The sequence below is a fragment of the Dendrobates tinctorius genome, unplaced genomic scaffold (genome assembly GCF_039654945.1).
Source record: "Dendrobates tinctorius isolate UK_male_01 unplaced genomic scaffold, ASM3965494v1 ptg000097l, whole genome shotgun sequence".
NCBI classification, from domain to species: Eukaryota; Metazoa; Chordata; class Amphibia; order Anura; family Dendrobatidae; genus Dendrobates; species Dendrobates tinctorius.
Window position 1 is genome coordinate 28725122 of NW_027361765.1, and position 25474 is coordinate 28750595.

Below are 25474 nucleotides of genomic sequence, written 5' to 3' on the forward strand. Positions count from 1 at the left end.
TAGAATTGCGACCACAGCATAATGCAGGTGGCAGGGGTAGCATTGTGACCACAGCATAATGCAGATGACAGTGGTAGCATTGTGACCACAGCATAATGCAGGTGGCAGGGGTAGAATTACGACCACAGCATAATGCAGGTGGCAGGGGTAGCATTGTGACCACAGCATAATGCAGGTGGCAGTGGTAGAATTGCGACCACAGCATAATGCAGGTGACGTAGCATTGTGACCACAGCATAATGCAGGTGGCAGGGGTAGCATTGTGACCACAGCATAATGCAGGTGGCAGTGGTAGAATTGCGACCACAACATAATGCAGGTGGCAGGGGTAGCATTGTAACCACAGCATAATGCAGGTGGCAGTGGTAGAATTGCGACCACAGCATAATGCAGGTGACAGGGGTAGCATTGTGACCACAGCATAATGCAGGTGACGTAGCATTGTGACCACAGCATAATGCAGGTGGCAGGGGTAGTATTGTGACCACAGCATAATGCAGGTGACGTAGCATTGTGACCACAGCATAAAGCAGGTGACAGTGGTAGCATTGTGACCACAGCATAATGCAGGTGACGTAGCATTGTGACCACAGCATAATGCAGGTGACAGTGGTAGCATTGTGACCACAGCATAATGCAGGTGGCAGTGGTAACATTGTGATCACAGCATAATGCAGGTGGCAGGGGTAGCATTGTGACCACAGCATAATGCAGGTTGCATGGGGTAGCATTGTGACCACAGCGTAATGCAGGTGGCAGTGGTAGAATTGCGACCACAGCATAATGCAGGTGGCAGGGGTAGCATTGTGACCACAGCATAATGCAGGTGACGTAGCATTGTGACCACAGCATAATGCAGGTAGCAGGGGTAGCATTGTGACCACAGCATAATGCAGGTGACATAGCATTGTGACCACAGCATAATGCAGATAACAGTGGTAGCATTGTGACCACAGCATAATGCAGGTGGCAGGGGTAGAATTGCGACCACAGCATAATGCAGGTGGCAGGGGTAGCATTGTGACCACAGCATAATGCAGGTGACGTAGCATTGTGACCACAGCATAATGCAGGTAGCAGGGGTAGCATTGTGACCACAGCATAATGCAGGTGACATAGCATTGTGACCACAGCATAATGCAGATAACAGTGGTAGCATTGTGACCACAGCATAATGCAGGTGGCAGGGGTAGAATTGCGACCACAGCACAATGCAGGTGGCAGGGGTAGCATTGTGACCACAGCATAATGCAGGTGACGTAGCATTGTGACCACACAGCCTTATGCAGGTGACAGTGGTAGCATTGTGACCACAGCAAAATGCGGGTGGCAGGGGTAGCATTGTGACCACAGCATAATGCAGGTGACAGTGGTAGCATTGTGACCACAGCATAATGCAGGTGACGTAGCATTGTGACCACAGCATAATGCAGGTGACAGTGGTAGCATTGTGACCACAGCATAATGCAGGTGGCAGGGGTAGAATTGCGACCACAGCATAATGCAGGTGGCAGGGGTAGAATTGCGACCACAGCATAATGCAGGTGGCAGGGGTAGCATTGTGACCACAGCATAATGCAGGTGACGTAGCATTGTGACCACAGCATAATGCAGGTGGCAGGGGTAGCATTGTGACCACAGCATAATACAGGTGGCAGGGGTAGCATTGTGACCACTGCATAATGCAGGTGGCAGTGGTAGAATTGCGACCACAGCATAATGCAGGTGGCAGGGGTAGCATTGGGACCACAGCATAATGCAGGTGACGTAGCATTGTGACCACAGCATAATGCAGGTAGCAGGGGTAGCATTGTGACCACAGCATAATGCAGGTGACGTAGCATTGTGACAACAGCATAATGCAGGTGACAGTGGTAGCATTGTGACCACAGCATAATGCAGGTGGCAGGGGTAGAATTGCGACCACAGCATAATGCAGGTGGCAGGGGTAGCATTGTGACCACAGCATAATGCAGATGACAGTGGTAGCATTGTGACCACAGCATAATGCAGGTGGCAGGGGTAGCATTGTGACCACAGCATAATGCAGGTGACGTAGCATTGTGACCACAACATAATGCAGGTGGCAGGGGTAGCATTGTGACCACAGCATAATGCAGGTGACGTAGCATTGTGACCACAGCATAATGCAGGTGACAGTGGTAGCATTGTGACCACAGCATAATGCAGGTGGCAGGGGTAGCATTGTGACCACAGCATAATGCAGGTGGCAGTGGTAGAATTGCGACCACAGCATAATGCAGGTGGCAGTGGTAGAATTGCGACCACAGCATAATGAAGGTGGCAGGGGTAGCATTGGGACCACAGCATAATGCAGGTGACGTAGCATTGTGACCACAGCATAATGCAGGTAGCAGGGGTAGCATTGTGACCACAGCATAATGCAGGTGACGTAGCATTGTGACCACAGCATAATGCAGGTGACAGTGGTAGCATTGTGACCACAGCATAATGCAGGTGGCAGGGGTAGAATTGCGACCACAGCATAATGCAGGTGGCAGGGGTAGAATTGCGACCACAGCATAATGCAGGTGGCAGGGGTAGCATTGTGACCACAGCATAATGCAGGTGGCAGGGGTAGCATTGTGACCACAGCATAATGCATGTGGCAGTGGTAGAATTGCGACCACAGCATAATGCAGGTGGCAGGGGTAGCATTGGGACCACAGCATAATGCAGGTGACGTAGCATTGTGACCACAGGATAATGCAGGTAGCAGGGGTAGCATTGTGACCACAGCATAATGCAGGCGACGTAGCATTGTGACAACAGCATAATGCAGGTGACAGTGGTAGCATTGTGACCACAGCATAATGCAGGTTGCAGGGGTAGAATTGCGACCACAGCATAATGCAGGTGGCAGGGGTAGCATTGTGACCACAGCATAATGCAGATGACAGTGGTAGCATTGTGACCACAGCATAATGCAGGTGGCAGGGGTAGAATTACGACTAGAGCATAATGCAGGTGGCAGGGGTAGCATTGTGACCACAGCATAATGCAGGTGGCAGTGGTAGAATTGCGACCACAGCATAATGCAGGTGACGTAGCATTGTGACCACAGCATAATGCAGGTGGCAGGGGTAGCATTGTGACCACAGCATAATGCAGGTGGCAGTGGTAGAATTGCGACCACAGCATAATGCAGGTGGCAGGGGTAGCATTGTAACCACAGCATAATGCAGGTGGCAGTGGTAGAATTGCGACCACAGCATAATGCAGGTGACAGGGGTAGCATTGTGACCACAGCATAATGCAGGTGACGTAGCATTGTGACCACAGCATAATGCAGGTGGCAGGGGTAGTATTGTGACCACAGCATAATGCAGGTGACGTAGCATTGTGACCACAGCATAAAGCAGGTGACAGTGGTAGCATTGTGACCACAGCATAATGCAGATAACAGTGGTAGCATTGTGACCACAGCATAATGCAGGTGGCAGGGGTAGAATTGCGACCACAGCACAATGCAGGTGGCAGGGGTAGCATTGTGACCACAGCATAATGCAGGTGACGTAGCATTGTGACCACACAGCCTTATGCAGGTGACAGTGGTAGCATTGTGACCACAGCAAAATGCGGGTGGCAGGGGTAGCATTGTGACCACAGCATAATGCAGGTGACAGTGGTAGCATTGTGACCACAGCATAATGCAGGTGACGTAGCATTGTGACCACAGCATAATGCAGGTGACAGTGGTAGCATTGTGACCACAGCATAATGCAGGTGGCAGGGGTAGAATTGCGACCACAGCATAATGCAGGTGGCAGGGGTAGAATTGCGACCACAGCATAATGCAGGTGGCAGGGGTAGCATTGTGACCACAGCATAATGCAGGTGACGTAGCATTGTGACCACAGCATAATGCAGGTGGCAGGGGTAGCATTGTGACCACAGCATAATACAGGTGGCAGGGGTAGCATTGTGACCACTGCATAATGCAGGTGGCAGTGGTAGAATTGCGACCACAGCATAATGCAGGTGGCAGGGGTAGCATTGGGACCACAGCATAATGCAGGTGACGTAGCATTGTGACCACAGCATAATGCAGGTAGCAGGGGTAGCATTGTGACCACAGCATAATGCAGGTGACGTAGCATTGTGACAACAGCATAATGCAGGTGACAGTGGTAGCATTGTGACCACAGCATAATGCAGGTGGCAGGGGTAGAATTGCGACCACAGCATAATGCAGGTGGCAGGGGTAGCATTGTGACCACAGCATAATGCAGATGACAGTGGTAGCATTGTGACCACAGCATAATGCAGGTGGCAGGGGTAGCATTGTGACCACAGCATAATGCAGGTGACGTAGCATTGTGACCACAACATAATGCAGGTGGCAGGGGTAGCATTGTGACCACAGCATAATGCAGGTGACGTAGCATTGTGACCACAGCATAATGCAGGTGACAGTGGTAGCATTGTGACCACAGCATAATGCAGGTGGCAGGGGTAGCATTGTGACCACAGCATAATGCAGGTGGCAGTGGTAGAATTGCGACCACAGCATAATGCAGGTGGCAGTGGTAGAATTGCGACCACAGCATAATGAAGGTGGCAGGGGTAGCATTGGGACCACAGCATAATGCAGGTGACGTAGCATTGTGACCACAGCATAATGCAGGTAGCAGGGGTAGCATTGTGACCACAGCATAATGCAGGTGACGTAGCATTGTGACCACAGCATAATGCAGGTGACAGTGGTAGCATTGTGACCACAGCATAATGCAGGTGGCAGGGGTAGAATTGCGACCACAGCATAATGCAGGTGGCAGGGGTAGAATTGCGACCACAGCATAATGCAGGTGGCAGGGGTAGCATTGTGACCACAGCATAATGCAGGTGGCAGGGGTAGCATTGTGACCACAGCATAATGCATGTGGCAGTGGTAGAATTGCGACCACAGCATAATGCAGGTGGCAGGGGTAGCATTGGGACCACAGCATAATGCAGGTGACGTAGCATTGTGACCACAGGATAATGCAGGTAGCAGGGGTAGCATTGTGACCACAGCATAATGCAGGCGACGTAGCATTGTGACAACAGCATAATGCAGGTGACAGTGGTAGCATTGTGACCACAGCATAATGCAGGTTGCAGGGGTAGAATTGCGACCACAGCATAATGCAGGTGGCAGGGGTAGCATTGTGACCACAGCATAATGCAGATGACAGTGGTAGCATTGTGACCACAGCATAATGCAGGTGGCAGGGGTAGAATTACGACTAGAGCATAATGCAGGTGGCAGGGGTAGCATTGTGACCACAGCATAATGCAGGTGGCAGTGGTAGAATTGCGACCACAGCATAATGCAGGTGACGTAGCATTGTGACCACAGCATAATGCAGGTGGCAGGGGTAGCATTGTGACCACAGCATAATGCAGGTGGCAGTGGTAGAATTGCGACCACAGCATAATGCAGGTGGCAGGGGTAGCATTGTAACCACAGCATAATGCAGGTGGCAGTGGTAGAATTGCGACCACAGCATAATGCAGGTGACAGGGGTAGCATTGTGACCACAGCATAATGCAGGTGACGTAGCATTGTGACCACAGCATAATGCAGGTGGCAGGGGTAGTATTGTGACCACAGCATAATGCAGGTGACGTAGCATTGTGACCACAGCATAAAGCAGGTGACAGTGGTAGCATTGTGACCACAGCATAATGCAGGTGACGTAGCATTGTGACCACAGCATAATGCAGGTGACAGTGGTAGCATTGTGACCACAGCATAATGCAGGTGGCAGTGGTAACATTGTGATCACAGCATAATGCAGGTGGCAGGGGTAGCATTGTGACCACAGCATAATGCAGGTGACGTAGCATTGTGACCACAGCATAATGCAGGTAGCAGGGGTAGCATTGTGACCACAGCATAATGCAGGTGACATAGCATTGTGACCACAGCATAATGCAGATAACAGTGGTAGCATTGTGACCACAGCATAATGCAGGTGGCAGGGGTAGAATTGCGACCACAGCATAATGCAGGTGGCAGGGGTAGCATTGTGACCACAGCATAATGCAGGTGACGTAGCATTGTGACCACAGCATAATGCAGGTAGCAGGGGTAGCATTGTGACCACAGCATAATGCAGGTGACATAGCATTGTGACCACAGCATAATGCAGATAACAGTGGTAGCATTGTGACCACAGCATAATGCAGGTGGCAGGGGTAGAATTGCGACCACAGCACAATGCAGGTGGCAGGGGTAGCATTGTGACCACAGCATAATGCAGGTGACGTAGCATTGTGACCACACAGCCTTATGCAGGTGACAGTGGTAGCATTGTGACCACAGCAAAATGCGGGTGGCAGGGGTAGCATTGTGACCACAGCATAATGCAGGTGACAGTGGTAGCATTGTGACCACAGCATAATGCAGGTGACGTAGCATTGTGACCACAGCATAATGCAGGTGACAGTGGTAGCATTGCGACCACAACATAATGCAGGTGGCAGGGGTAGCATTGTGACCACAGCATAATGCAGGTGGCAGTGGTAGAATTGCGACCACAGCATAATGCAGGTGGCAGGGGTAGCATTGTGACCACAGCATAATGCAGGAGGCAGTGGTAGAATTGCGACCACAGCATAATGCAGGTGGCAGGGGTAGCATTGTGACCACAGCATAATGCAGGTGACGAAGCATTGTGACCACAGTATAATGCAGGTGGCAGGGGTAGCATTGTGACCACAGCATAATGCAGGTGGCAGGGGTAGCATTGTGACCACAGCATAATGCAGGTGACGTAGCATTGTGACCACAGCATAATGCAGGTGACAGTGGTAGCATTGTGGCCACAGCATAATGCAGGTGGCAGGGGTAGCATTGTGACCACAGCATAATGCAGGTGGCAGTGGTAGAATTGCGACCGCAGCATAATGCAGGTGGCAGTGGTAGAATTGCGACCACAGCATAATGCAGGTGGTAGGGGTAGCATTGGGACCACAGCATAATGCAGGTGACGTAGCATTGTGACCACAGCATAATGCAGGTAGCAGGGGTAGCATTGTGACCACAGCATAATGCAGGTGACGTAGCATTGTGACCACAGCATAATGCAGGTGACAGTGGTAGCATTGTGACCACAGCATAATGCAGGTGGCAGGGGTAGAATTGCGACCACAGCATAATGCAGGTGGCAGGGGTAGAATTGCGACCACAGCATAATGCAGGTGGCAGGGGTAGCATTGTGACCACAGCATAATGCAGGTGACGTAGCATTGTGACCACAGCATAATGCAGGTGGCAGGGGTAGCATTGTGACCACAGCATAATGCAGGTGGCAGGGGTAGCATTGTGACCACAGCATAATGCAGGTGGCAGTGGTAGAATTGCGACCACAGCATAATGCAGGTGGCAGGGGTAGCATTGGGACCACAGCATAATGCAAGTGACGTAGCATTGTGACCACAGCATAATGCAGGCGACGTAGCATTGTGACAACAGCATAATGCAGGTGACAGTGGTAGCATTGTGACCACAGCATAATGCAGGTGGCAGGGGTAGAATTGCGACCACAGCATAATGCAGGTGGCAGGGGTAGCATTGTGACCACAGCATAATGCAGATGACAGTGGTAGCATTGTGACCACAGCATAATGCAGGTGGCAGGGGTAGAATTACGACCACAGCATAATGCAGGTGGCAGGGGTAGCATTGTGACCACAGCATAATGCAGATGGCAGTGGTAGAATTGCGACCACAGCATAATGCAGGTGATGTAGCATTGTGACCACAGCATAATGCAGGTGACAGTGGTAGCATTGTGACCACAGCATAATGCAGGTGGCAGGGGTAGCATTGTGACCACAGCATAATGCAGGTGGCAGGGGTAGCATTGTGACCACAGCATAATGCAGGTGGCAGGGGTAGCATTGTGACCACAGCATAATGCAGGTGGCAGTGGTAGAATTGCGACCACAGCATAATGCAGGTGGCAGGGGTAGCATTGTGACCACAGCATAATGCAGGTGACGTAGCATTGTGACCACAGCATAATGCAGGTGGCAGGGGTAGTATTGTGACCACAGCATAATGCAGGTGACGTAGCATTGTAACCACAGCATAATGCAGGTGACGTAGCATTGTGACCACAGCATAATGCAGGTGACAGTGGTAGCATTGTGACCACAGCATAATGCAGGTGGCAGTGGTAGAATTGCGACCACAGCATAATGCAGGTGGCAGGGGTAGCATTGTGACCACAGCATAATGCAGGTGACGTAGCATTGTGACCACAGCATAATGCAGGTGACAGTGGTAGCATTGTGACCACAGCATAATGCAGGTGACGTAGCATTGTGACCACAGCATAATGCAGGTGACAGTGGTAGCATTGTGACCACAGCATAATGCAGGTGGCAGTTGTAGCATTGTGATCACAGCATAATGCAGGTGGCAGGGGTAGCATTGTGACCACAGCATAATGCAGGTGACGTAGCATTGTGACCACAGCATAATGCAGGTAGCAGGGGTAGCATTGTGACCACAGCATAATGCAGGTGACATAGCATTGTGACCACAGCATAATGCAGATAACAGTGGTAGCATTGTGACCACAGCATAATGCAGGTGGCAGGGGTAGAATTGCGACCACAGCATAATGCAGGTGGCAGGGGTAGCATTGTGACCACAGCATAATGCAGGTGGCAGGGGTGGCATTGTGACCACAGCATAATGCAGGTGATGTAGCATTGTGACCACAGCATAATGCAGGTGACAGTGGTAGCATTGCGACCACAACATAATGCAGGTGGCAGGGGTAGCATTGTGACCACAGCATAATGCAGGTGGCAGTGGTAGAATTGCGACCACAGCATAATGCAGTTGGCAGGGGTAGCATTGTGACCACAGCATAATGCAGGTGGCAGTGGTAGAATTGCGACCACAGCATAATGCAGGTGGCAGGGGTAGCATTGTGACCACAGCATAATGCAGGTAGCAGCGGTAGCATTGTGACCACAGCATAATGCAGGTGGCAGGGGTAGCATTGTGACCACAGAATAATGCAGGTGACGTAGCATTGTGACCACAGCATAATGCAGGTGACAGTGGTAGCATTGTGACCACAGCATAATGCAGGTGGCAGGGGTAGCATTGTGACCACAGCATAATGCAGGTGACAGTGGTAGCATTGTGACCACAGCATAATGCAGGTGGCAGGGGTAGCATTGTGACCACAGCATAATGCAGGTGACGTAGCATTGTGACAACAGTATAATGCAGGTGGCAGGGGTAGCATTGTGACCACAGCATAATGCAGGTGGCAGGGGTGGCATTGTGACCACAGCATAATGCAGGTGACGTAGCATTGTGACCACAGCATAATGCAGGTGACAGTGGTAGCATTGTGACCACAGCATAATGCAGTTGGCAGTGGTAGCATTGTGACCACAGCATAATGTAGGTGGCAGGGGTAGCATTGTGACCACAGCATAATGCAGGTGACAGTGGTAGCATTGTGACCACAGCATAATGCAGGTGGCAAGGGTAGAATTGCGACCACAGCATAATGCAGGTGGCAGTGGTAGAATTGTGACCACAGCATAATGCAGGTGGCAGGGGTAGCATTGTGACCACAGCATAATGTAGGTGGCAGGGGTAGCATTGTGACCACAGCATAATGCAGGTGACGTAGCATTGTGAAAACAGCCTTATGCAGGTGACAGTGGTAGCATTGTGACCAAGACATAATGCGGGTGGCAGGGGTAGCATTGTGACCACAGCATAATGCAGGTGGCAGGGGTGGCATTGTGACCATAGCATAATGCAGGTGATGTAGCATTGTGACCACAGCATAATGCAGGTGACAGTGGTAGCATTGCGACCACAACATAATGCAGGTGGCAGGGGTAGCATTGTGACCACAGCATAATGCAGGTGGCAGTGGTAGAATTGCGACCACAGCATAATGCAGTTGGCAGGGGTAGCATTGTGACCACAGCATAATGCAGGTGGCAGTGGTAGAATTGCGACCACAGCATAATGCAGGTGGCAGGGGTAGCATTGTGACCACAGCATAATGCAGGTGACGTAGCATTGTGACAACAGTATAATGCAGGTGGCAGGGGTGGCATTGTGACCACAGCATAATGCAGGTGGCAGGGGTGGCATTGTGACCACAGGATAATGCAGGTGGCAGGGGTAGCATTGTGACCACAGCATAATGCAGGTGGCAGTGGTAGCATTGTGACCACAGCATAATGCAGGTGGCAGGGGTAGCATTGTGACCACAGAATAATTCAGGTGACGTAGCATTGTGACCACAGCATAATGCAGGTGACAGTGGTAGCATTGTGACCACAGCATAATGCAGGTGGCAGGGGTAGCATTGTGACCACAGCATAATGCAGGTGACAGTGGTAGCATTGTGACCACAGCATAATGCAGGTGGCAGGGGTAGCATTGTGAACACAGCATAATGCAGGTGACGTAGCATTGTGACCACAGCATAATGCAGGTGACAGTGGTAGCATTGTGACCACAGCATAATGCAGGTGGCAGTGGTAGCATTGTGACCACAGCATAATGTAGGTGGCAGGGGTAGCATTGTGACCACAGCATAATGCAGGTGACAGTGGTAGCATTGTGACCACAGCATAATGCAGGTGGCAGGGGTAGAATTGCGACCACAGCATAATGCAGGTGGCAGTGGTAGAATTGTGACCACAGCATAATGCAGGTGGCAGGGGTAGCATTGTGACCACAGCATAATGTAGGTGGCAGGGGTAGCATTGTGACCACAGCATAATGCAGGTGGCAGGGGTAGCATTGTGACCACAGCATAATGCAGGTGACGTAGCATTGTGACCACAGCATAATGCAGGTGGCCGGGTAGCATAGTGACCACAGCATAATGCAGGTGACGTAGCATTGTGACCACAGCATAAAGCAGGTGACAGTGGTAGCATTGTGACCACAGCATAATGCAGGTGGCAGTGGTAGCATTGTGACCACAGCATAATGCAGGTGACGTAGCATTGTGACCACAGCATAATGCAGGTGACAGTGGTAGCATTGTGACCACAGCATAATGCAGGTGGCAGGGGTAGCATTGTGACCACAGCATAATGCAGGTGACGTAGCATTGTGACCACGGCATAATGCAGGTGACAGTGGTAGCATTGTGACCACAGCATAATGCAGGTGGCAGGGGTAGCATTGTGACCACAGCATAATGCAGGTGGCAGGGGTAGCATTGTGACCACAGCATAATGCAGGTGGCAGTGGTAGCATTGTGACCACAGCACAATGCAGGTGGCAGGGGTAGCATTGTGACCACAGCATAATGCAGGTGGCAGGGGTAGCATTGTGACCACAGCATAATGCAGGTGACAGTGGTAGCATTGTGACCACAGCATAATGCAGGTGACAGTGGTAGCATTGTGACCCCAGCATAATGCAGGTGACAGTGGTAGCATTGTGACCACAGCATAATGCAGGTGGCAGGGGTAGCATTGTGACCACACCATAATGCAGGTGGCAGGGGTAGCATTTTGACCACAGAATAATGTAGGTGGCAGGGGTAGCATTGTGACCACAGCATAATGCAAGTGGCAGTGGTAGAATTGCGACCACAGAATAATGCAGGTGGCAGGGGTAGCATTGTGACCACAGCATAATGCAGGTGAAGTAGCATTGTGACCACAGCATAATGCAGGTGACAGTGGTAGCATTGTGACCATAGCATAATGCAGGTGACAGTGGTAGCATTGTGACCACAGTATAATGCAGGTGACGTAGCATTGTGACCACAGCATAATGCAGGTGGCAGGGGTAGCATTGTGACCACGGCATAATGCAGGTGATGTAGCATTGTGACCACAGCATAATGCAGGTGACAGTGGTAGCATTGTGACCACAGCATAATGCAGGTGGCAGTGGTAGCATTTTTAACACAGCATAATGCAGGTGGCAGTGGTAGCATTGTGACCACAGCATAATGCAGGTGACGTAGCATTGTGACCACAGCATAATGCAGGTGGCAGTGGTAGCATTGTGACCACAGCATAATGCAGGTATCTGGCAGGGGTAGAATTGTGACCACAGCATAATGCAGGTGGCAGTGGTAGCATTGTGACCACAGCATAATGCAGGTGGCAGTGGTAGCATTGTGACCACAGCATAATGCAGGTACCTGGCAGGGGTAGAATTGTGACCACAGCATAATGCAGGTGGCAGTGGTAGCATTGTGACCACAGCATAATGCAGGTGGCAGTGGTAGCATTGTGACCACAGCATAATGCAGGTGACAGTGGTAGCATTGTGACCACAGCATAATGCAGGTGACAGTGGTAGCATTGTGACCACAGCATAATGCAGGTGACAGAGGTAGCATTGTGACCACAGCATAATGCAGGTGGCAGTGGTAGCATTGTGACCACAGCATAATGCAGGTGGCAGGGGCAGCATTGTGACCACAGCATAATGCAGGTGACAGTGGTAGCATTGTCACCACAGCATAATGCAGGTGGCAGGGGTAGAATTGCGACCACAGCATAATGCAGGTGGCAGGGATAGCATTGTGACCACAGCATAATGCAGGTGGCAGTGGTAGAATTGCGACCACAGCATAATGCAGGTGGCAGGGGTAGCATTGTGACCACAGCATAATGCAGGTGACGTAGCATTGTGACCACAGCATAATGCAGGTGGCAGGGGTAGCATTGTGACCACAGCATAATGCAGGTGGCGTAGCATTGTGACCACAGCATAATGCAGGTGACAGTGGTAGCATTGTGACCACAGCATAATGCAAGTAGCATGGGTAGCATTGTGACCACAGCATAATGCAGGTGACAGTGGTAGCATTGTGACCACAGCATAATGCAGATGACAGTGGTAGCATTGTGACCACAGCATAATGCAGGTGGCACGGATAGAATTGTGACCACAGCATAATGCAGGTGGCAGGGGTAGAATTGCGACCACAGCATAATGCAGGTGGCAGTGGTAGCATTGTGACCACAGCATAATGCAGGTGACAGTGGTAGCATTGTGACCACAACATAATGCAGGTGGCAGGGGTAGCATTGTGACCACAGCATAATGCAGGTGACGTAGCATTGTGACCACAGCATAATGCAGGTGGCAGGGGTAGAATTGCGACCACAGCATAATGCAGGTGGCAGGGGTAGCATTGTGACCACAGCATAATGCAGGTGACGTAGCATTGTGACCACAGCATAATGCAGGTGGCAGGGGTAGCATTGTGACCACAGCATAATGCAGGTGACGTAGCATTGTGACCACAGCATAATGCAGGTGACAGTGGTAGCATTGTGACCACAGCATAATGCAGGTAGCAGGGATAGCATTGTGACCACAGCATAATGCAGGTGACAGTGGTAGCATTGTGACCACAGCATAATGCACGTGACAGGGGCAGCATTGTGACCACAGCTTAATGCAGGTGGCAGTGGTAGAATTGCGACCACAGCATAATGCATGTGGCAGTGGTAGCATTGTGACCACAGCATAATGCAGGTGACATTGGTAGCATTGTGACCACAGCATAATGCAGGTGGCAGGGGTAGCATTGTGACCACAGCATAATGCAGGTGACGTAGCATTGTTACCACAGCATAATGCAGGTGGCAGGGGTAGCATTGTGACCACAGCTTAATGCAGGTGGCAGGGGTAGCATTGTGACCACAGCATAATGCAGGTGACGTAGCATTGTGACCACAGCATAATGCAGGTGACAGGGGTAGCATTGTGACCACAGCATAATGCAGCTGGCAGGGGTAGCATTGTGATCACAGCATAATGCAGGTGGCAGGGGTAGCATTGTGACCACAGCATAATGCAGGTGACAGGGGTAGCATTGTGACCACAGCATAATGCAGGTGGCAGGGGTAGCATTGTGATCACAGCATAATGCAGGTGGCAGGGGTAGCATTGTGACCACAGCATAATGCAGGTGACAGTGGTAGCATTGTGACCACAGCATAATGCAGGTGACGTAGCATTGTGACCACAGCATAATGCAGGTGGCAGCGGTAGCATTGTTACCACAGCATAATGCAGGTGGCAGGGGTAGCATTGTGACCACAGCATAATGTAGTTGGCAGGGGTAGCATTGTGACCACAGCATAATGCAGGTGGCAGTGGTAGAATTGCGACCACAGCATAATGCAGGTGGCAGGTTTAGCATTGTGACCACAGCATAATGCAGGTGACGTAGCATTGTGACCACAGCATAATGCAGGTGACAGTGGTAGCATTGTGACCACAGCATAATGCAGGTGGCAATGGTAGCATTGTGACCACAGCATAATGCAGGTGAAGTAGCATTGTGACCACAGCATAATGCAGGTGACAGTGGTAGCATTGTGACCACAGCATAATGCAGGTGGCAGGGGTAGCATTGTGACCACGGCATAATGCAGGTGATGTAGCATTGTGACCACAGCATAATGCAGGTGGCAGCGGAAGCATTGTGACCACAGCATAATGCAGGTGGCAGTGGTAGAATTGTGACTACAGCATAATGCAGATGGCAGGGGTAGCATTGTGACCACAGCATAATGTAGGTGGCAGTGGTAGAATTGTGACCACAGCATAATGCAGGTGGCAGTGGTAGCATTGTGACCACAGCATAATGCAGGTGACAATGGTAGCATTGTGACCACAGCATAATGCAGGTGACAGTGGTAGCATTGTGACCACAGCATAATGCAGGTGGCAGTGGTAGAATTGTGACCACAGCATAATGCAGGTGGCAGTGGTAGCATTGTGACCACAGCATAATGCAGGTGACGTAGCATTGTGACCACAGCATAATGGAGGTGGCAGGGGTAGCATTGTGACCACAGCATAAAGCAGGTGGCAGGGGTAGCATTGTGACCACAGCATAATGCAGGTGACAGTGGTAGCATTGTGACCACAGCATAATGCAGGTGGCAAGGGTAGCATTGTGACCACAGCATAATGCAGGTGACGTAGCATTGTGACCACAGCATAATGCAGGTTGCAGGGGTAGTATTGTGACCACGGCATAATGCAGGTGATGTAGCATTGTGACCACAGCATAATGCAGGTGACAGTGGTAGCATTGTGACCACAGCATAATGCAGGTCGCAGTGGTAGAATTGTGACCACAGCATAATGCAGGTGGCAGTGGTAGCATTGTGACCACAGCATAATGCAGGTGACAGGGGTAGCATTGTGACCACAGCATAATGCAGGTGGCAGGGGTAGCATTGTGACCACAGCATAATGCAGGTGGCAGGGGTAGCATTGTGACCACAGCATAATGCAGGTGACGTAGCATTGCGACCACAGCATAATGCAGGTGGAAGGGGTATCATTGTGACCACAGCATAATGCAGGTGGCAGGGGTAGAATTGCGACCACAGCATAATGCAGGTGGCAGGGGTAGCATTGTGACCACAGCATAATGCAGGTGGCAGGGGTAGCATTGTGACCACAGCATAATGCAGGTGGCAGGGGTAGCATTGTGACCACAGCATAATGCAGGTGACGTAGCATTGTGACCATAGCATAATGCAGGTGGCAGGGGTAGCATTGTGAGCACAGCATAATGCAGGTGACGTAGCATTGCGAACACAGCATAATGCAGGTGACAGTGGTAGCATTGTGACCACAGCATAATGCAGGTGGCAGGGGTAGCATTGTGACCACAGCATAATGCAGGTGACAGTGGTAGCATTGTGACCACAGCATAATGCAGGTGGCAGGGGTAGCATTGTGACCACAGCATAATGCAGGTGGCAGTGGTAGAATTGCGACCACAGCATAATGCAGGTGGCAGGGGTAGCATTGTGACCACAGCATAATGCAGGTGGCAGTGGTAGAATTGCGACCACAGCATAATGCAGGTGGCAGTGGTAGCATTGTGACCACAGCATAATGCAGGTGGCATTGGTAGAATTGCGACCACAGCATAATGCAGGTGGCAGTGGTAGCATTGTGACCACAGCATAATGCAGGTGACAGTGGTAGCATTGTTACCACAGCATAATGCAGGTGACCTACCATTGTGACCACAGCATAAATCAGGTGACAGTGGTAGCATTGTGACCACAGCATAATGCAGGTGGCAGGGGTAGCATTGTGACCACAGCATAATGCAGGTGACATAGCATTGTGACCACAGCATAATGCAGGTGGCAGTGGTAGCATTGTGACCACAGCATAATGCAGGTGGCAGTGGCAGCATTGTGACCACAGCATAATGCAGGTGGCAGTGGCAGCATTGTGACCACAGCATAATGCAGGTGGCAGGGGTAGAATTGTGACCACAGCATAATGCAGGTGGCAGTGGTAGCATTGTGACCACAGCATAATGCAGGTGGCAGTGGTAGTATTGTGACCACAGCATAATGCAGGTGGCAGTGGCAGCATTGTGACCACAGCATAATGCAGGTGGCAGGGGTAGAATTGTGACCACAGCATAATGCAGGTGGCAGTGGTAGAATTGTGACCACAGCATAATGCAGGAGGCAGTGGTAGTATTGTGACCAAAGCATAATGCAGGTGGCAGTGGTAGTATTGTGACCACAGCATAATGCAGGTGGCAGTGGTAGCATTGTGACCACAGCATAATGCAGGTGGCAGGGGTAGCATTGTGATCACAGCATAATGCAGGTGACGTAGCATTGTGACCACAGCATAATGCAGGTGACAGTGGTAGCATTGTGACCACAGCATAATGCAGGTGGCAGGGGCAGCATTGTGACCACAGCATAATGCAGGTGGCAGGGGTAGCATTGTGACCACAGCATAATGCAGGTGGCAGGGGTAGCATTGTGACCACAGCATAATGCAGGTGGCAGGGGTAGCATTGTGACCATAGTATAATGCAGGTGGCAGTGGTAGCATTGTGACCATAGCATAATGCAGGTGGCAGGGGTAGCATTGTGACCACAGAATAATACAGGTGACGTAGCATTGTGACCACAGCATAATGCAGGTGACAGTGGTAGCATTGTGACCACAGCATAATGCAGGTGGCAGGGGTAGCATTGTGACCATAGCATAATGCAGGTGACAGTGGTAGCATTGTGACCACAGCATAATGCAGGTGGCAGGGGTAGCATTGTGACCATAGCATAATGCAGGTGACAGTGGTAGAATTGTGACCACAGCATAATGCAGGTGGCAGTGGTAGAATTGTGACTACAGCATAATGCAGATGGCAGGGGTAGCATTGTGACCACAGCATAATGTAGGTGGCAGTGGTAGAATTGTGACCACAGCATAATGCAGGTGGCAGTGGTAGCATTGTGACCACAGCATAATGCAGGTGACAATGGTAGCATTGTGACCACAGCATAATGCAGGTGACAGTGGTAGCATTGTGACCACAGCATAATGCAGGTGACAGTGGTAGCATTGTGACCACAGCATAATGCAGGTGGCAGTGGTAGAATTGTGACCACAGCATAATGCAGGTGGCAGTGGTAGCATTGTGACCACAGCATAATGCAGGTGACGTAGCATTGTGACCACAGCATAATGGAGGTGGCAGGGGTAGCATTGTGACCACAGCATAAAGCAGGTGGCAGGGGTAGCATTGTGACCACAGCATAATGCAGGTGACAGTGGTAGCATTGTGACCACAGCATAATGCAGGTGGCAAGGGTAGCATTGTGACCACAGCATAATGCAGGTGACGTAGCATTGTGACCACAGCATAATGCAGGTTGCAGGGGTAGTATTGTGACCACGGCATAATGCAGGTGATGTAGCATTGTGACCACAGCATAATGCAGGTGACAGTGGTAGCATTGTGACCACAGCATAATGCAGGTCGCAGTGGTAGAATTGTGACCACAGCATAATGCAGGTGGCAGTGGTAGCATTGTGACCACAGCATAATGCAGGTGACAGGGGTAGCATTGTGACCACAGCATAATGCAGGTGGCAGGGGTAGCATTGTGACCACAGCATAATGCAGGTGGCAGGGGTAGCATTGTGACCACAGCATAATGCAGGTGGCAGGGGTAGCATTGTGACCACAGCATAATGCAGGTGACGTAGCATTGTGACCATAGCATAATGCAGGTGGCAGGGGTAGCATTGTGACCACAGCATAATGCAGGTGACGTAGCATTGCGAACACAGCATAATGCAGGTGACAGTGGTAGCATTGTGACCACAGCATAATGCAGGTGGCAGGGGTAGCATTGTGACCACAGCATAATGCAGGTGACAGTGGTAGCATTGTGACCACAGCATAATGCAGGTGGCAGGGGTAGCATTGTGACCACAGCATAATGCAGGTGGCAGTGGTAGAATTGCGACCACAGCATAATGCAGGTGGCAGGGGTAGCATTGTGACCACAGCATAATGCAGGTGGCAGTGGTAGAATTGCGACCACAGCATAATGCAGGTGGCAGTGGTAGCATTGTGACCACAGCATAATGCAGGTGGCATTGGTAGAATTGCGACCACAGCATAATGCAGGTGGCAGTGGTAGCATTGTGACCACAGCATAATGCAGGTGACAGTGGTAGCATTGTTACCACAGCATAATGCAGGTGACCTACCATTGTGACCACAGCATAAATCAGGTGACAGTGGTAGCATTGTGACCACAGCATAATGCAGGTGGCAGGGGTAGCATTGTGACCACAGCATAATGCAGGTGACATAGCATTGTGACCACAGCATAATGCAGGTGGCAGTGGTAGCATTGTGACCACAGCATAATGCAGGTGGCAGTGGCAGCATTGTGACCACAGCATAATGCAGGTGGCAGTGGCAGCATTGTGACCACAGCATAATGCAGGTGGCAGGGGTAGAATTGTGACCACAGCATAATGCAGGTGGCAGTGGTAGCATTGTGACCACTGCATAATGCAGGTGGCAGTGGTAGTATTGTGACCACAGCATAATGCAGGTGGCAGTGGCAGCATTGTGACCACAGCATAATGCAGGTGGCAGGGGTAGAATTGTGACCACAGCATAATGCAGGTGGCAGTGGTAGAATTGTGACCACAGCATAATGCAGGAGGCAGTGGTAGTATTGTGACCAAAGCATAATGCAGGTGGCAGTGGTAGTATTGTGACCACAGCATAATGCAGGTGGCAGTGGTAGCATTGTGACCACAGCATAATGCAGGTGGCAGGGGTAGCATTGTGATCACAGCATAATGCAGGTGACGTAGCATTGTGACCACAGCATAATGCAGGTGACAGTGGTAGCATTGTGACCACAGCATAATGCAGGTGGCAGGGGCAGCATTGTGACCACAGCATAATGCAGGTGGCAGGGGTAGCATTGTGACCACAGCATAATGCAGGTGGCAGGGGTAGCATTGTGACCACAGCATAATGCAGGTGGCAGGGGTAGCATTGTGACCATAGTATAATGCAGGTGGCAGTGGTAGCATTGTGACCATAGCATAATGAAGGTGGCAGGGGTAGCATTGTGACCACAGAATAATACAGGTGACGTAGCATTGTGACCACAGCATAATGCAGGTGACAGTGGTAGCATTGTGACCACAGCATAATGCAGGTGGCAGGGGTAGCATTGTGACCATAGCATAATGCAGGTGACAGTGGTAGAATTGTGACCACAGCATAATGCAGGTGGCAGGGGTAGCATTGTGACCAGAGCATAATGCAGGTGACGTAGCATTGTGACCACAGCATAATGCAGGTGACAGTGGTAGCATTGTGACCACAGCATAATGCAGGTGGCAGTGGTAGCATTGTGACCACAGCATAATGTAGGTGGCAGGGGTAGCACTGTGAGCACAGCATAATGCAGGTGACAGTGGTAGCATTGTGACCACAGCATAATGCAGGTGGCAGGGGTAGAATTGCGACCACAGCATAATGCAGGTGGCAGTGGTAGAATTGTGACCACAGCATAATGCAGGTGGCAGGGGTAGCATTGTGACCACAGCATAATGTAGGTGGCAGGGGTAGCATTGTGACCAAAGCATTATGCAGGTGGCAGGGGTAGCATTGTGACCACAGCATAATGCAGGTGACATAGCATTGTGATCACAGCATAATGCAGGTGGCAGGGGTAGTATAGTGACCACAGCATAATGCAGGTGACAGTGGTAGCATTGTGACCACAGCATAATGCAGGTGGCAGTGGTAGCATTGTGACCACAGCATAATGCAGGTGACGTAGTATTGTGACCACAGCATAATGCAGGTGACAGTTGTAGCATTGTGACCAAAGCATAATGCAGGTGGCAGGGGTAGCATTGTGACCACGGCATAATGCAGGTGACAGTTGTAGCATTGTGACCAAAGCATAATGCAGGTGGCAGGGGTAGCATTGTGACCACAGCATAATGCAGGTGGCAGGGGTAGCATTGTCACCACAGCATAATGCAGGTGGCAGGGGTAGCATTGTGACCACAGCATAATGCAGGTGGCAGTGGTAGAATTGTGACCACAGCATAATGCAGGTGGCAGGGGTAGCATTGTGACCACAGCATAATGCAGGTGGCAGAGGTAGAATTGTGACCACAGCATAATGCAGGTGGCCGTGGTAGCATTGTGACCACAGCATAATACAGGTGGCAGTGGTAGCATTGTGACCACAGCATAATGCAGGTGACAGTGGTAGCATTGTGACCACAGCATAATACATGTGACAGTGGTAGCATTGTGACCACAGCATAATGCAGGTGACGTAGCATTGTGACCACAGCATAATGCAGGTGGCAGGGGTAGCATTGTGACCACACCATAATGCAGGTGGCAGGGGTAGCATTTTGACCACAGCATAATGTAGGTGGCAGGGGTAGCATTGTGACCACAGCATAATGCAGGTGGCAGTGGTAGCATTGTGACCACAGCATAATGCAGGTGGCAGGGGTAGCATTGTGACCATAGCATAATGCAGGTGACAGTGGTAGAATTGTGACCACAGCATAATGCAGGTGGCAGGGGTAGCATTGTGACCACAGCATAATGCAGGTGACATAGCATTGTGACCACAGCATAATGCAGGTGACAGTGGTAGCATTGTGACCACAGCATAATGCAGGTGACAGTGGTAGCATTGTGACCACAGCATAATGCAGGTAATGTAGCATTGTGACCACAGCATAATGCAGGTGGCAGGGGTAGCATTGTGACCACGGCATAATGCAGGTGAGGTAGCATTGTGACCACAGCATAATGCAGGTGACAGTGGTAGCATTGTGACCACAGCATAATGCAGGTGGCAGTGGTAGCATTTTTAACACAGCATAATGCAGGTGGCAGGGGTAGCATTGTGACCACAGCATAATGCAGGTGGCAATGGTAGCATTGTGACCACAGCATAATGCAGGTGACGTAGCATTGTGACCACAGCATAATGCAGGTGGCAGTGGTAGCATTGTGACCACAGCATAATGCAGGTGGCAGTGGTAGCATTGTGACCACAGCATAATGCAGGTGGCAGGGGTAGAATTGTGACCACAGCATAATGCAGGTGGCAGTGGTAGCATTGTGACCACAGCATAATGCAGGTGGCAGGGTTAGAATTGCGACCACAGTATAATGCAGGTGGCAGGGGTAGCAATGTGACCACAGCATAATGTAGGTAACAGTGGTAGCATTGTGACCACAGCATAATGCAGGTGACAGTGGTAGCATTGTGACCACAGCATAATGCAGGTGGCAGTGGTAATATTGTGACCACAGCATAATGCAGGTGACAGTGGTAGCATTGTGACCACAGCATAATGTAGGTGGCAGTGGTAGTATTGTGACCACAGCATAATGCAGGTGGCAGGGGTAGCATTGTGACCACAGCATAATGCAGGTGACAGTGGTAGCATTGTGACCACAGCATAATGCAGGTGGCAGGGGTAGAATTGCGACCACAGCATAATGCAGGTGGCAGGGGTAGCATTGTGACCACATAATAATGCAGGTGACAGTGGTAGCATTGTGACCACAGCATAATGCAGGTGACAGTGGTAGCATTGTGACCACAGCATAATTCAGGTGGCAGTGGTAGTATTGTGACCACAGCATAATGCAGGTGGCAGGGGTAGCATTGTGACCACAGCATAATGCAGGTGACAGTGGTAGCATTGTGACCACAGCATAATGCAGGTGGCAGGGTTAGAATTGCGACCACAGCATAATGCAGGTGGCAGGGGTAGCATTGTGACCACAGCATAATGCAGGCGACGTAGCATTGTGACCACAGCATAATGCAGGTGGCAGGAGTAGCATTGTGACCACAGCATAATGCAGGCGACGTAGCATTGTGACCACAGCATAATGCAGGTGGCAGGGGTAGCATTGTGACCACAGCATAATGCAGGTAACGTAGCATTGTGACCACAGCATAATGCAGGTGGCAGTGGTAGAATTGCGACCACAGCATAATGCAGGTGGCAGGGGTAGCATTGTGACCACAGCATAATGCAGGCGACGTAGCATTGTGACCACAGCATAATGCAGGTGGCAGGAGTAGCATTGTGACCACAGCATAATGCAGGCGACGTAGCATTGTGACCACAGCATAATGCAGGTGGCAGGGGTAGCATTGTGACCACAGCATAATGCAGGTAACGTAGCATTGTGACCACAGCATAATGCAGGTGACAGTGGTAGCATTGTGACCACAGCATAATGCAGGTAACGTAGCATTGTGACCACAGCATAATGCAGGTGACAGTGGTAGCATTGTGACCACAGCATAATGCAGGTGACAGTGGTAGCATTGTGACCACAGCATAATGCAGATGATAGTGGTAGCATTGTGACCACAGCATAATGCAGGTGGCAGGGGTAGAATTGTGACCACAGCATAATGCAGGTGGCAGTGGTAGAATTGTGACCACAGCATAATGCAGGTGGCAGTGGTAGAATTGTGACCACAGCATGATGCAGGTGACAGGGGTAGCATTGTGACCACAACATAATGCAGGTGGCAGGGGTAGCATTGTGACCACAGCATAATGCAGGTGGCAGGGGTAGCATTGTGACCACAGCATAATGCAGGTGACGTAGCATTGCGACCACAGCATAATGCAGGTGGCAGGGGTAGCATTGTGACCACAGCATAATGCAGGTGGCAGGGGTAGAATTGCGACCACAGCATAATGCAGGTGGCAGGGGTAGCATTGTGACCACAGCATAATGCAGGTGGCAGGGGTAGCATTGTGACCACAGCATAATGCAGGTGACGTAGCATTGTGACCACAGCATAATGCAGGTGGCAGGGGTAGCATTGTGACCACAGCATAATGCAGGTGACGTAGCATTGCGACCACAGCATAATGCAGGTGACAGTGGTAGCATTGTGACCACAGCATAATGCAGGTGGCAGGGGTAGCATTGTGACCACAGCATAATGCAGGTGACAGTGGTAGCATTGTGACCACAGCATAATGCAGATGACAGTGGTAGCATTGTGACCACAGCATAATGCAGGTGGCAGGGGTAGCATTGTGACCACAGCATAATGCAGGTGGCAGTGGTAGAATTGCGACCACAGCATAATGCAGGTGGCAGGGGTAGCATTGTGACCACAGCATAATGCAGGTGGCAGTGGAAGAATTGCGACCACAGCATAATGCAGGTGGCAGTGGTAGCATTGTGACCACAGCATAATGCAGGTGGCAGTGGTAGAATTGCGACCACAGCATAATGCAGGTGGCAGTGGTAGCATTGTGACCACAGCATAATGCAGGTGACAGTGGTAGCATTGTGACCACAGCATAATGCAGGTGACCTAGCATTGTCACTACAGCATAATTCAGATGACAGTGGTAGCATTGTGACCACAGCATAATGCAGGTGGCAGGGGTAGCATTGTGACCACAGCATAATGCAGGTGACATAGCATTGTGACCACAGCATAATGCAGGTGGCAGTGGTAGCATTGTGACCACAGCATAATGCAGATGGCAGTGGTAGCATTGTGACCACAGCATAATGCAGGTGGCAGGGGTAGAATTGTGACCACAGCATAATGCAGGTGGCAAGGGTAGCATTGTGAACACAGCATAATGCAGGTGGCAGGGGTAGCATTGTGACCACAGCATAATGTAGGTGGCAGGGGTAGCATTGTGACCACAGCATTATGCAGGTGGCAGGGGTAGCATTGTGACCACAGCATAATGCAGGTGACATAGCATTGTGACCACAGCATAATGCAGGTGACAGTGGTAGCATTGTGACCACAGCATAATGCAGGTGGCAGTGGTAGCATTGTGATCACAGCATAATGCAGGTGACGTAGTATTGTGACCACAGCATAATGCAGGTGACAGTGGTAGCAATGTGACCAAAGCATAATGCAGGTGGCAGGGGTAGCATTGTGACCACGGCATAATGCAGGTGACAGTGGTAGCATTGTGACCACAGCATAATGCAGGTGGCAGGGGTAGCATTGTGACCACAGCGTAATGCAGGTGGCAGGGGTAGCATTGTGACCACAGCATAATGCAGGTGGCAGTGGTAGAATTGTGACCACAGCATAATGCAGGTGGCAGGGGTAGCATTGTGACCACAGCATAATGCAGGTGGCAGAGGTAGAATTGTGACCACAGCATAATGCAGGTGGCCGTGGTAGCATTGTGACCACAGCATAATACAGGTGGCAGTGGTAGCATTGTGACCACAGCATAATGCAGGTGACAGTGGTAGCATTGTGACCACAGCATAATACATGTGACAGTGGTAGCATTGTGACCACAGCATAATGCAGGTGACGTAGCATTGTGACCACAGCATAATGCAGGTGGCAGGGGTAGCATTGTGACCACACCATAATGCAGGTGGCAGGGGTAGAATTTTGACCACAGCATAATGTAGGTGGCAGGGGTAGCATTGTGACCACAGCATAATGCAGGTGGCAGAGGTAGCATTGTGACCACAGCATAATGCAGGTGACGTAGCATTGTGACCACAGCATAATGCAGGTGACAGTGGTAGCATTGTGACCACAGCATAATGCAGGTGACAGTGGTAGCATTGTGACCACAGCATAATGCAGGTGGCAGTGGTAGCATTGTGACCACAGCATAATGCAGGTGGCAGGGGTAGCATTGTGACCATAGCATAATGCAGGTGACAGTGGTAGAATTGTGACCACAGCATAATGCAGGTGGCAGGGGTAGCATTGTGACCACAGCATAATGCAGGTGACGTAGCATTGTGATCACAGCATAATGCATGTGACAGTGGTAGCATTGTGACCACAGCATAATGCAGGTGACAGTGGTAGCATTGTGACCACAGCATAATGCAGGTAATGTAGCATTGTGACCACAGCATAATGCAGGTGGCAGTGGTAGAATTGCGACCACAGCATAATGCAGGTGGCAGGGGTAGCATTGTGACCACAGCATAATGCAGGTGGCAGTGGAAGAATTGCGACCACAGCATAATGCAGGTGGCAGTGGTAGCATTGTGACCACAGCATATTGCAGGTGGCAGTGGTAGAATTGCGACCACAGCATAATGCAGGTGGCAGTGGTAGCATTGTG